Consider the following 13,467-nt stretch of genomic DNA (forward strand, 5'->3'; position numbering starts at 1 on the left):
ACCATGACCAGAAGGACTGCTGGTCCAAGGACAAAATATGCAGGCAATGCAGAAAGATGGGACACATTGCACGAGTTTGCAGGTCTGGGAAGAAGACCAACGACAACAAAAAGGCTACTAAGGAACCGTAGAGGAAAGTACAAAAGATGACGGACAGTAGTTCCGAAGACCAGATGAGCGATAGTGAATCCGGGAACAAGAGGCTAAGCTGTCTCAAACTTCACAACGTAATCGCAAAAGAGGATCACCGAACCATTTGGGTCACCCTCACGATAGCAGGGTCCCAAGTCAAAATGGAATTGGATACAGGATCAGCTCTAACCATCATGAATCGGCGAGCCTACGAGCAGCTATTCTCACATACCTTTGAGAGAGACATCCATTGTCTTGAGGACGTATACGGGGCAAAAAGTATACCCCAGAGGAAAAATAAGGGTGCCTGTCGAATACAACGGCAAGAAAATACGGAAATTGTATCTCTACATTCTGCAAGATGGTGGACCACCGTTATTGGGATGTGAATGGATCAGAAAGTTAAGTTTAGACTGGCACTCCATTCAGGCACTGACAGTGGCTGGTAAAAAAGATGACGACATCACTCCTGGACGATTGTCAACAATCTTAGCTAACGCCAAAGAGGTATTTCAACAAGAACTGGGCACTCTTAAAGGCATAACCACCTCGATAAAAAGAGAGGAGAATGCAATTCCCAAGTTTTTCAAAGCAAGACCGGTACCATATGCAATTCGCCCAGCCATCGAGGCAGAGCTGGAGAATCTGGAGAAGGCAGGCATTTTATCTAAGGTAGACTGGAGCGAGTGGGCGACACCCATCGTTCCGGTCATGAAGAAAATGTTAAACAATAAGTCTGAGGAGCCAAGGAAGGTTCGCATCTGTGGGGATTTCAAGGTGACGGTGAACCCAGTCCTTCACACAGTACAATATCCTCTTCCAAGGATAGAAGATATCTTCGCCTCACTATCTGGAGGGAAGCGTTTTACAAAAATTGACCTAGCACAAGCATATTTGCAGATGGAGGTTGAAGAATCCTCTAGGAAGTATCTCACGATAAACACTCAAAGGTCTTTACCAGTATCATCGACTGGTATTCGGAATAGCATCAGCTCCGGCGCTATGGAACAAGTCCTGCAAGGGATTCCGAGGACTCTGTTACTTGGACGACATCCTAGTGACAGGATGATGACAGTGAACACCTTGCCAACCTAGAGCAGGTGCTCACTAGACTACGTGAACATGGGCTACGAGCCAATCGCCCAAAGTGCGAGTTTTTTAAGAAACAGATATCGTATTGTGGCCACGTGATTGATGAAGAGGGGTTGCATAAGTCCCCTGACAAAATTGAAGCGGTAGTTAAGGCTCCAGCGCCTGAAAATGTGTCACAACTGAGGTCATTCCTCAGATTGGTGAATTACTACCATAAGTTTTTGCTGAATTTGTCCACAATTCTGCATCCACTGAACGCCCTACTATGAACGGGAGTAGCATGGAAATGGAGCGATGAATGCAAGCGGGCCTTTCAGAAGAGTAAGGACCTAATCACTTCGAGAAGTATTGGCTCACTACAACCCATCACTACCGATAAGACTGGCATGTGATGAGTCTCCCTACGGCATTGGGGCGGTACGGTCACATAAATTCCTTGATGGTTCAGAGAGGCCAATAGCTTTTGCGTCACGCTTGTTAACTTCAGCCAAGCGTAACTACACCCAGATTGACAGAGGGGGGGGGGGGCGGGGGTGGTGAAGAAGTTCAATCACTACCTGCACGGTCAGAAATTTACTCTACTAACTGATCATCAACCTCTCATCTCCATTTTCAACCCTCAGAAGGGCGTACCGATAATGACGGCACAACGGCTACAGAGGTGGTCCCTTTTCCTAGGGGCTCACCAATATGACATCGAGTACAAAGGAACTAAACAGCATGGGAATGCTGATGGATTGTCGCGCCTACCGTTGCCGACGGTGGAAGAAGAACTGGCAGTGGATCCAGCGGAGTTATTCCACTCGACTATAGTCGAATGTCTCCCTGTGACGAATGCAAACATAGAAAAGGAAACACGAAATGACCAGACACTCTCCTGGGTCTATGATTTAACGGTGAAGGGATGGCCAGCACATGGCGAACCACTGCTGCCAGCATTCTCGCCGAGAAGGGAACAGCTGTCAGTGTGCAGAGGAACCTTGATGTGTGGATCCAGAGTAGTAATTCCACCCAAATTGAAGGATAGAGTGCTCAATGAGCTTCATGATGGTCATCTGGGAGGGGTAAAAATGAAAAACTTAGCCAGAGCGTTTGTGTGGTGGCCGGGAATCGATAGAGAAATCGAAGAGATGACCAAGAGCTGTACAGGATGCCAGAAGTTCCAAAACGCCCCACCGCAAGCCCCTCTACATCCATGGGAGTGGCCCTCATCTCCATGGCAAAGGGTGCACATTGATTTTGCTGGTCCATTTATGGACTTGATGTTTTTAATTGCAGTGGATGCACAAAGTGGCCAGAGGTAATAAAAATGTCCTCAACCACCACAGAAAAAACTAAGAGTCTTATGAACCATATTCGCCAGGAATGGGCTGCCTGAACAGATTTGCTCTGACAATGGACCACAGTTTGTGTCTGAAAAGTTCCGGAGGTTCTTAAAGAACAATGGTGTTAAGCATTACACATCCGCCCCATATCATCCAGCCACTAATGGATTGGCCGAGAGGTTTGTTCAAACATTCAAGAAGGCTATCAAGGCAATGTGTAATGAAGATATACCCCTACAACACAAGGTGGACAACTTCTTGTTTGCCTACCGGAATGCGACACATGCGGTTACCAACCATACTCCAGCCATGATGTTCTTCAATCGAAGACTACGATGCCGCTTGGATTTGGTTAAGCCAAACATCAGAAGAGATGTGGAGAACAGGCAGTTTCAGAATATGAATGAAAAGCCGACCAGGAGTTTTAAGATAGGTCAACCAGTTTTGGCCCGGGACTACCGCACTGAGAAATGGCAGCCAGGAACGATCTGTACACGGCAAGGACCTCTAATGTATACCGTGGACATTGGAGAAAGCATTGTAAGACGCCATGCTGACCAGATTCTAGAGTCACTGGAAAACGTCAACTCCACACCACGATCTGATACACCGGACGATGAAACCGAAGTACCAATTGCATCTACCGCAGAATCGGTGATATTGGAAGCAGACGAACCAAACAACGACATTGATCCTGACTCAACCTTGCCAGAAGAACCTGATATCCCAAAGGAGGCGTTATCCAGACAGAATCAGGAAGCCTCCTCAAAGACCGAACTTATAATTGCTTAACTTCAACCAATGTATCTAGCAACCGTAATTGTAATTAGTTATTATTTAGTTGTTAAAATGAATGTTATGTACTGTTTATCTAAAAAGGGGAGGAATTGTTGTGTATGTACCTTTAAGGGAATAACTGGTCTCAGACTGCAGTACCGGCAGTGACCACCCCTGTATAAAACACCCTAGCAGGCTTCTGTAGTTTCAGTTTCCAGGTTGTCTCCATTCAGTAAAGACTTGTTATAATCAACTCCTGCAGTCCGTGTCTCAATTATACACAGACATAATACACCCCCTCTGTTTTCCCAATAGATACTAATTTCAAAATGGCTCCGATACAAACACAAAATGAAACTTGAAGCAAATTTTGTTTGATGCTCCAACCGGTCTTGCTCACTACCTTTTCTCTATCACTGCTGCCCAATATGAGCTACATTTAATTTTGAAGGTTTGAGAGAGCTACCCAACCCCCACCACCCATCTTATTAGAATAGTACAGCACAGAAGGAGGCCATTCGGCCCATCGAGTCTGCGCCGGCTCTTTCAAAGAGTAATCAGTTAGTCCCACTGCCCCCCCATAACCCTGCAATTTTTTTCTCCTTCATTTATCCAATTCCCTTTAGATAGTGTAATCAACCACCCCTAGACCGAAGGGTGTGTTGATGCAGGAGGTTGGAGGACACAAGCACAGTCACAAGATTGGTAACTGAAAAACAGCAGTTAGCTGTGTTTTATTTTAGCAAACAGGGAAAAAGGTTCACATCTGGCAAAATCAAAAAAACATATGACATTCAAAGAAAGAAAAATGAAGAAAAAACCATCACCCGCCCCAGGTGGTTAGGAAGGCAGTCCTTAAATCAATTTCCTCTGAAAACAATAAGCCAAGGTTACTTTACCACTGGATCTTTCTCAGCCGGTCCAGGGGTCATATCAGGCTCTCAGAACTAAACAATATTCCACCCCGGGTTCCATAGTAGACCTCTCTGTGGCAGCTGCAAGCTGGTTTTCAACAACAGGCTCGGTTCTGTTCTGTTCTGTCCTGGCCTTCTCCTCAGGTCCTGGCCCTGAAGGGATGCACTAGTTTGCCTTTTGAACTTGTGAGCTAATGGGTAGATTTGCCTCAGGTGTGTTGGAGGTGGGTGTGGCCTTCACCTGAATTGGAGTGAGAGGGGGACTTTGTCTCCATCTGGTGGCCACATACCGTCCATCCACCACAAACCGACCCCATAGCTCACAATAGCTACTAATGATCTGTTTCTACCACCCTATCAGGCAGCGCATTCCAAACCCTAACCGCTCGTTACATAAAAAAGATTTTCCTCATGTTGTCTCTGGTTCATTTGCCAATCACCTTAAATCTGCGCCCTCTGCTTATCGACCCTTCAGCCGTTGGAAACAGTTTCTCTTTATTTACTCTATCTAAACCCTTCATAATTTTAAACACCTCTATCAAATCTCTGCTTAGCCTTCTCTGCTCTAAGGAGAGCAACCCCAGCTTCTCCAGCCTATCCACGTAACTGCAGTCTCTCATCCCTGGAACCATTCCAGTAAATCTCTTCCGTACCCTCTCCAAAGCTGTCACATCCTTCCTAAAGTGTGGTGCCCAGAATTGGACGCAACTTCATAGAAGCTTTTGGCTTTAGCATGTCGCGGATAGCTACTCTGCTGTGAAAGTTACACCCCCGACCCCCCCAGCCCACCTCCGCACATCCCCAAATTGACCTGGATTCTTAAAATCACTTTCGGATGGGGTGGGGTGGGGAGTGTATATATTGTGATGCACAAGGAATCGCAGTGTGGGACAGGCTGGATGGACCAGTGGGTCTTTTCCTGCCCGTCATTGTTCATATCAAGTCTATATTTCACTTGCATACTTTCTGTCTATGTACTTGGTAGTTTAATGTACAGACATTTTCTTTTGCATGGGAACCGCACAGTATACATTCTGGCCACTTCACACTGGTGCAAGAGAACAGGCCTAATTTACAGCCTTTGATAGTTTTTTTTTCCTCCTCGAGCAGAATTGGGGGTTAGGACTGAAGAGCGCTGTAAATGTGCCAAAAAAAATCAATTTCTTCCCCCTCCAGTCTATTTTTTTACTGAAAGATTTTAAAACTCAAATGAAAGTTACACATTCATCAAGAAGTCAACTTTTGACTCAAAAGACAAGATATGCACAGGAGCCCCTGAAGGAAAAATATGCCAATATTTTAATTGCAGAGTTGTTAAATATTCATGTCTCACTAGAACACTCCCTGATTATTGTTCAAATATATTGGTATCTGCTACAGACTTGGCCTGTTAATTCACTGTGTTGTGTAATAGTGTATTTGCCCATCAGTGTAAATTACCTGAAAGGCAGCTGCTTTTAGATGAAGAGAGAATCCTTGGATTAAAAATCACAGAACTACCAACTTTAATCAGTTCAGGTTCAGTCTGGCCTTGAGACATAGAGGCAGAGCATGAGTGCATTATTAGAAGCTGATGTACATTCTGCAGAGACTGTGTTTTGTTGGCTACCAAGGGATCAAATATTATCTCTCTCTGAAAAGCATTTGTGTTATCCCACATTCTGCATGGAAATTTTCAAAGGCCCTCATCTGACTGGCTGATCTCTTTCACCCTTCATGAACTCTGCCCAAACTGTTGTCTCTAAATCGATTCAACATCTCACTTGTAAAACCAACTCTTCCATGGATAAGCCTATCTGATAGTTCAGTCCATGTTTGCTATGGCTAATCTGCATCTTCTGAAGCGACAAGACATAATAGAACTCCTACACAGTGAGGGAGAAATTTGGTATCACCCCGTTAGGGGATGGTAACCGAATTTGCGCCAAACATTTAGCGCCCAGCGTGGGAGTATCACCCTGGTTGCTAAATTGGGCTTATCGCCGCGGCGATGAAGCGGAGCGCTATTTTGGGCGCTCCACTTCCTCTCAGGGCAGTGTTTGGGGCGCAAAGTGCGGTAGCACTGATGCGGTTCACTGCCCCTCCCCTTCCGTTAAAGGGGAGGGACACTGCGAGCTCTGCAGACCATTTGACGGCCTCCACCAGGGCGGCATGGTGCCGTGGCCACAGCTGAGGGGCGATGGCGGCCACGGACCATGTCAAGGGTCGCCAAGAGGGGACGACCTGGTGGTCGGCCAAAAGAAAAAAGGTCGGCGCAGGGGCGCAGCCGGACCGCCCCTTTAATTACCGCCCCGCCAGCGGTGTGCGGCCCGGTTCACGCCCCGTGAGGTTGTCGCTGATATCACCTCTGGCAGCCTCGTGAGGCGCAGCTGAATTTCTGCCATGGGGCGGTAAGGGGCCACGGCAGGGCGCTAAGTGGATGCGTCACTCGGCGACACGGGGCGCTACCAGCAGCACCTCAGCAGCGCCCCACCGAATTTCTTGGGAGGCGCTATTATCGCCCCCCACCGGGCGGTAACCCCTTTGCACCCCGTTAGCACCCCCCGGAGGCGCTAACAGCGGGCGCAAAGGAGGCAAATTTTGCCTCCATAGTGTCCATTAGCAATAAAAAAAGAGTAATGCTGCCTGACCTGCTGAGTGTTTCCAGCATTTTCTGTTGTTATTTCAGATTTCCAGCATCCGCAGTATTTTGCTATTGAAAAAAGAGTAATTGTTCATTCGGTGCATCCTATCCCAGATAAGGTCAAGTTTTGCTTCATAGGGTGCAAAGACTTGGCTATGAAAGTGGACTTTTGCAGTGAATGTGTAAAAACAAATGGAGAAAGCTCAAATCGTAAAGGTTGGGGTTGGTTATTATTCTGTCATTTTTTATGCAGTACACAGATACAAGCCATTATTTTTTATGTGTTTCCATTCAGCTCATTTTATTTGTGGGTAATGAATTGAATGCCTTCTTAATTTGCAGTGTTTGTATATCTTGCATTTTGAAAGCAGGCTTGATAATGTGCCATAATATTATACTAAACCTCAGACAGAATACATACAGTTCAGTGATTAAAATTAGGACATAGGAACATCGGAGCAGGAACAGACAATTTAACGCCTTGAGACTGTTCCAAATTTGTTGCGAAAGCACCAGATCGTTGATCTCACCTGATATCTGACTGCCCGGGTTTTATCTCCACAGAGGTTTGCTAATCACGTGACTCTGGCCCACAATGGTTTGCTCCCATTTAACTCCCTGTTTGTCAAAAATAACAAGCTTCTTTATTCATCTTAATGTCACAGACTACTCCTAGTGTTACACCCCACACTGGCCGCTATCTATTACATCTATTACCTAATTGGAGGCAGTGTCAGTGGCGGCGGTACTTAAAACAGCGGGAGACCAGGCAGCGCGGACCTAATTGGAGGCGGTATCAGCGACGGCCGAACCTTTGACGATTTCCAAAAAAACAAGGAGTGACATCACAGGACAGCAGGTAGGTGATTGGTTGGTGAGTATGAAGGTTTTTTTTCTCTAACCTAGGACAGTGGTTTAAACTAGAAGCGGGAAACTAGAATATACTGTATTAAATTTATAGCTTAACTAGTTAAACTATTTAATATAACTATAAATAATCATTGAATAAAGACTTTTACTAATTAAATAAATAAAGTAAGGCTAGTCTACGATATGGCAGGGCAGGTTGTGGGAGTTTGTGGACGGCGAGACTGTCCCGAGCAAACATGTCTGCAGGTGATGTTTCCGTCTCGAATCATTGAGCTGGAGGGCGAGTTGGAGACACTCTGACACATAAGGGACGGGGAAGAATTTCTGGACAGTTTTATCCGGAATACAGTCACACCCCAGAGGAAAGCACAGGTTCAGGAAGGGGAGGGTGTGACTGTTAGGGAGACAGGTAGCGGGGACTTAGGAGAGGTTGAGAAGGAGGTCCCGCAGACACTGGTCCTGTCCAACAGGTACAATGTACTCGCTACCTGTGAGGACAAGGAGAAAGACTGCAGGGGGGACAGCCACAATGCAGACCAAGGCACCATGGCTCACAAGGCTGTCCAAGGGGGGGAAGAGCAGAATAGAAATGTGGTAGTGATAGAGGATTCTATAATTAGGGAGTTAGATAGCGTCCTCTGCAGCCAAGAACGAGAATCCCGAAGGGTGTGTTGCCTACCTGGTGCCAGGGTGAGGAATATCGCGAGGCGGCTGGAGAGGAACTTGGAAAGGGAGGGGGTAAATCCAATTGTTGTGGTCCATGTTGGAACAACCAATTTAGGTAGGAACAGGGAGGAGGTCCTGCTGAAAGAGTATCAGGAGTTAGGCTCTAAATTAAAAAGCAGGACCTCGAGGGTAATAATCTCAGGATTATTGCCCAAGCCACATGCAAATTGACATAGAAGCAGACAGATCAGGAGAATTAACAGGTGGCTAAAAGGCTGGTGTGGGAAAGAGGGGTTCCTTTTCATGGGACACTGGCACCAGTTCTGGGACAGGAAGAATCTGTACCGATGGGACGGGCCCCACCTGAACCGGGATGGGACCCGTGTCCGAGCGGAAAGGGTAAATAGAGAGGTGGCAAAGGCTTTAAACTAGTAAGATGGGGGGAGGGATCTACAAGAAAGGTAACCAGCCTAATTATAAACAAAACAGGAAAAGAGAGCATAGGAAAGAATAAAGTAAGAGAGGACATTGATGGCAAGGGCATAAATAGAGTTATAGAACAGGAGTCTAAAAAGATGGTTAAACATAAAGTGAGAGGAATTCCTATTAAAAATGAGTTAAACTGTCTGTACAACAATACACACAGGGCAGGATTTTCATTGGGCCTTGGAGGCGGGATTGGAGGCGTGTGGGGGGGTAAAATCCCAAAATCGGGGGGCACGAACCCATCCCGCACCCAACCCGCCTCCATGCCAGTTTCAAAGGAGGCGGGTACCCGCCCCGCACTGGGACCCGCCTCCCCGAGGTGGGAAGGGGATTAGTGCCAATTAACTGCCTGTTAACAGGTAGTTAACAGGCAGTTTTTAGCCTAATCCCTATTTGTAATGTTGAAGTGTGGGATTCCCGATGGCTCCAAACCACGCTAAATTAGAGGAGGCGGACCGTCGGGATTAAGTGCTTGGAGGGGTTGAGATGTCCGGTGTTCAGGTGAGTGATGGGTGCATGAGTGCAAAGGTAAGTGTGTTTGGTGTGTGTAAAGTGTTTAAAGAAGTTTTACATACCTTTACTTACCTTTACAGCCTTTCTTCCTTCAGGTCTCGGGAGTCCCTCATCTCACCGGCACAGAAAGCAGAATGGCTGTGAGCTGTCAAAATCTGCAGCATTCAGCTTTCTATTCCGGGGAGATCTCTAAATCATCCTGAGAGGAAGGAATTAACTTAGAATACAGATTGTCAGTGTTTGACAGCTTCAAACAGCTGTGAAACGCTGATATTTCATCTGTCAAAAGGTCTTGACAGATGAAATGTCAATCTGTGACGTCACCTGTTGCTGGGTGGCCCTTAATTGGCCTGCTGAGCCAGCTGGGCGGGCTCAACAAGGTCAATCAAGTCAAAATCGCGTGGGTTGGCTAGAACTCGATGGAGGCGGGACTACAACCCTGAAAGTTGTAGTCCCGCCTCCTACCCAACTCCTCAATGAAAATCCAGCCCACAGTGTCTGTAATAAAACAGGGGAGCTGGAGGCAATCATGCGTTGTGAGGAACCAGACATAGTAGGGATTACTGAGACATGGCTACAGAAAAATGAGGACTGGGAATTAAACATTGCAGGGTATAACATACTTAGAAAAGATAGAGAGGGAAAAAGTGAAGGTGGAGTAGCTGTTCTTATTAGGGATAACATAATGGCAGTAGAAAAAAGTGACGCAGCTATCAGCATGACAGAAATAGAATCCATATGAATAGAGATTTTTTTGTATTTGTTCATGGGATGTGGGAATCACTGCCATTTATTGCCCATCCCTAATTGCCCTTGAGAAGGTGGTGGTGAGCAGCCTTCTTGAACCGCTGCAGTCCATGTGGTGAAGGTACTCCCGCAGTGCTGTTAGGGAGGGAGTTCCAGGATTTTGACGCAGCGATAATGAAGGATCGTCGATAAACATCCAAGTCAGGATGGTGTGTGACTTGGAGGGGAACTTGGAGGTGGTGGTGTTCCCATGCGCCTGCTGCCCTTGTCCTTCTAGGTGAAAGAGGACACGGGTTTGGGAGGTGCTGCCGAAGAAGCCTTGGCGAGTTGCTACAGTGCATCTTGTAGATGGTAGCCACCGAGAGGGAGTGAATATTTAAGGTGGTGGATGGGGTGCCAATCAAGTGGGCTGCATTGTCCTGGATGGTATTGAGCTTCTTGAGTGTTGTTGGAGCTGCACTCATCCAGGCAAGTGGAGGATATTCCATACTCTAGATAAAAGATAATATTGGCCCAGAAATTTGGGCCTCCACGGGTGAATACGCACGGGGTACTCACCCGTAGGCCCAACGGAAGTGCCGGTTTCGTGCGTGCACTGCGCATGCACGGGAAACCGGAACTTCCGTTCCCTTAAAGGAAGGGGTTCAGAGGTTGAACGTGTACGCCAGAGAGGCAGCGCGTGCGCATGGAACATATGTTTTTTTCCCAGGTTTCTCCGGGAGGGTAAGTCTCCAGGGCCTAGAAATTGGGTTGGGGCGCCAAAGTGGTGCAAAAGTCGCCTGAGCGCAGGATTTAGCGCAGCGTTCGAGTCTTCAGCGATCGTCCGATATTCAGTTTCATTGCCCCTCGAGGGACACGGGGCGAGGCTCGAGGCGCTCCGCGTCCCTCTTAAGGCGCTGAAACTGAATATCACAGCGCAACTTGTCGCAGCGCCACACACTGCGACACGGCACGCTGCGGTACTGCAGGCCTTCCTCCCACTGTTAAGGGGGAGGTGCCTGCAACAGCGCGATCCCCGCTCGCGAGTGCCGGCAAACGAGCCCGGCACCAAGGAGAAGTGCCGGGCTCTCGGGAAACAGCCGGCAATGCCGCGGTGGGGGGGTTAGGAGGCCGGGGACGGAGGTGCTGGCAGGCGGCCGCCAAAAAAGGCGGCCGCCCCGCACCTCCACCTTAACTTGCGCCGCTGCCGACACAGTAAGGCCCCGTGAACCGGGCGCGGGTAGCGAACGGCAATATCGTGAACGGGGCGCGAATGGGGCGCTGCGCACACCGATGACGTCATCGGTGGCGGCGCAGCGCAAAAAGCTAACGCCACCATTATCGCCCCAACTCAATATCGTAGGAGGCGCAGTCAGTGGCGCTACAGCCACTGCCTGCCTCTTTAGGCGCTAACAAGTGGTGCTACTCACCCAATTTCTCCCCCCAGGAGTTACACATGTAAAAAGCAGGCGCAAGGTCTGCTTTTAACAAGGTATGTGGTGAATTAATTAAAATTAAAATATTTTTTCCACAGGTTTATTATTTTTAAATACTTTAAAGAAAGGTATGTTTATTTTTAGCCACGTTAGAAAATGTAATTAATTTTTTCAAAAATTTAAATTAGTGTTTAAAATAGTTATTTTATGTAATTTATAGTTATTTTAAAAATGTGATTTTTAAAAATGTATTTGAAGTTTTAGTGATGTTTTAGGGCTTATAGTATTTATAGTTTTGACAGCTCTTCCTGTCAATTTTATGAATGAGCATTTCCCTGCTACCATTGGCTCTCCATGGCCCACGTGATTCCAGGGGACGCATCGAACTAACTGCGCCCCTGGGATACGCAAGCACTGCGCGCCGGCAGTTGGAGGAGGCCTGGGATCGGAATCCCACGCGGGCCCACAGCTCAACGGCCGGCGCGCTAAGTAAGTGCAGGTCGGAGGCTTGCACCCACAGGAAGCCTCCAACCCAAATTTCTGGGCCAATAAAGGATCAATCACACTAATAGGTGTAGTCTACAGACCACCTAAAAGTGGAAGGGAGGTGGAGGAAGAAATATGCAGATGTGGTAAAACTACCAATGAACTCCTGTACAAATGAATAACTGTCTTTAAAGCAATGTTACAGCACCTATGTCCGTTTGCTGAGTGTAAACAAGCTTTCTGTAAAAACCCTGAAAAAACGTGATGACATCATCACGTTGGTCACGTGGTGCCCCGAGTGGCGGGAAATGTGATGACGTCATGACGTCAGAGGTGGGAGGTTCTGAGTTCAGACCTCGTGGAACAAGCTACTGTATAGACCTGTTTGCTGTTGCTCCTGCATGTTTTTCTTTTGTTCACCAGTTTAATTAAATTTGGTTAATTTACTGAACTGACTCGACCTCAGTGATTTAGATAGGAATCCGTTGATTCCTACATTGGTGACCCCGAAGCTTCGCGGACGATTTTCGTGGAGGCAAGCTCGAGAACAAGATGGATGTAAATGCAGCGAGTTTGAAGCTCCCTCAATTTTGGGAACAACAGGCAACCTCCTGGTTCGTTCAAGCGGAGGCTCAGTTCCAACTGCGAAACATAGTGCTGGATCAGACCCGTTACCTTTATGTGGTCTCTGTTAAGTCTGTGTGTTCTAATTATTGTTAATAAGAATCACTGCACACAGACCACAAGAATAAATTCAACAGGTCTTTACTAGCCGAAGGTCAGGCTGAACTGCCCAATAAATCATTACACAGCACTTACATACCGGTGTGGTCACCACCGGTATTACAGTATACAGCAGCCAAGATAAAGTAGTGCATCTCTTAAAATAGTTCTCTTAAAGGTGGAACGGTTACATACACCACAATCCTCCCTTTTTAGCTTAACAATATATATTCCCCATTTAACATAACATAATAACATATATACACAACTTCATGTAAAAACAGTTCACAGATTCAGTCTCTGAGGAGGCCTCCTGATCCGAGATGGATAACGCCTTTCAGGGGTCTCTGGTTCTCGTTGCTGGGGTGACTCATCTAGTTGATCCCCTATGGATAGGACATCATCATCAGGTATATTCACTTCTGAGGTAGATGCTTCAGGTTCACTAACTTCCTCCACGGTTGTCTCTGTCGTAACCATGGGCTCGACCCTTGTTCTCGATCCCACCAGTTGGTCAGCATGACGTCGCATTACGTTTTCACCAACATCTACCGTGTACATCAGGGGTCCTTGTCTGGCCCGAATTGTTCCAGATTGCCATTTCTCGTTTTTATAGTCCCTGGCTAACACCGGTTGTCCTATTTCAAAACTCCGAGTGGGCTTGTTATTGATATGCTGGAACTGTTTGTTTTCGACTT

The sequence above is a fragment of the Somniosus microcephalus genome, chromosome 19, assembly GCF_052327205.1.
Source record: "Somniosus microcephalus isolate GS21.2 chromosome 19, FLI_Smic_1.0, whole genome shotgun sequence".
NCBI classification, from domain to species: Eukaryota; Metazoa; Chordata; class Chondrichthyes; order Squaliformes; family Somniosidae; genus Somniosus; species Somniosus microcephalus.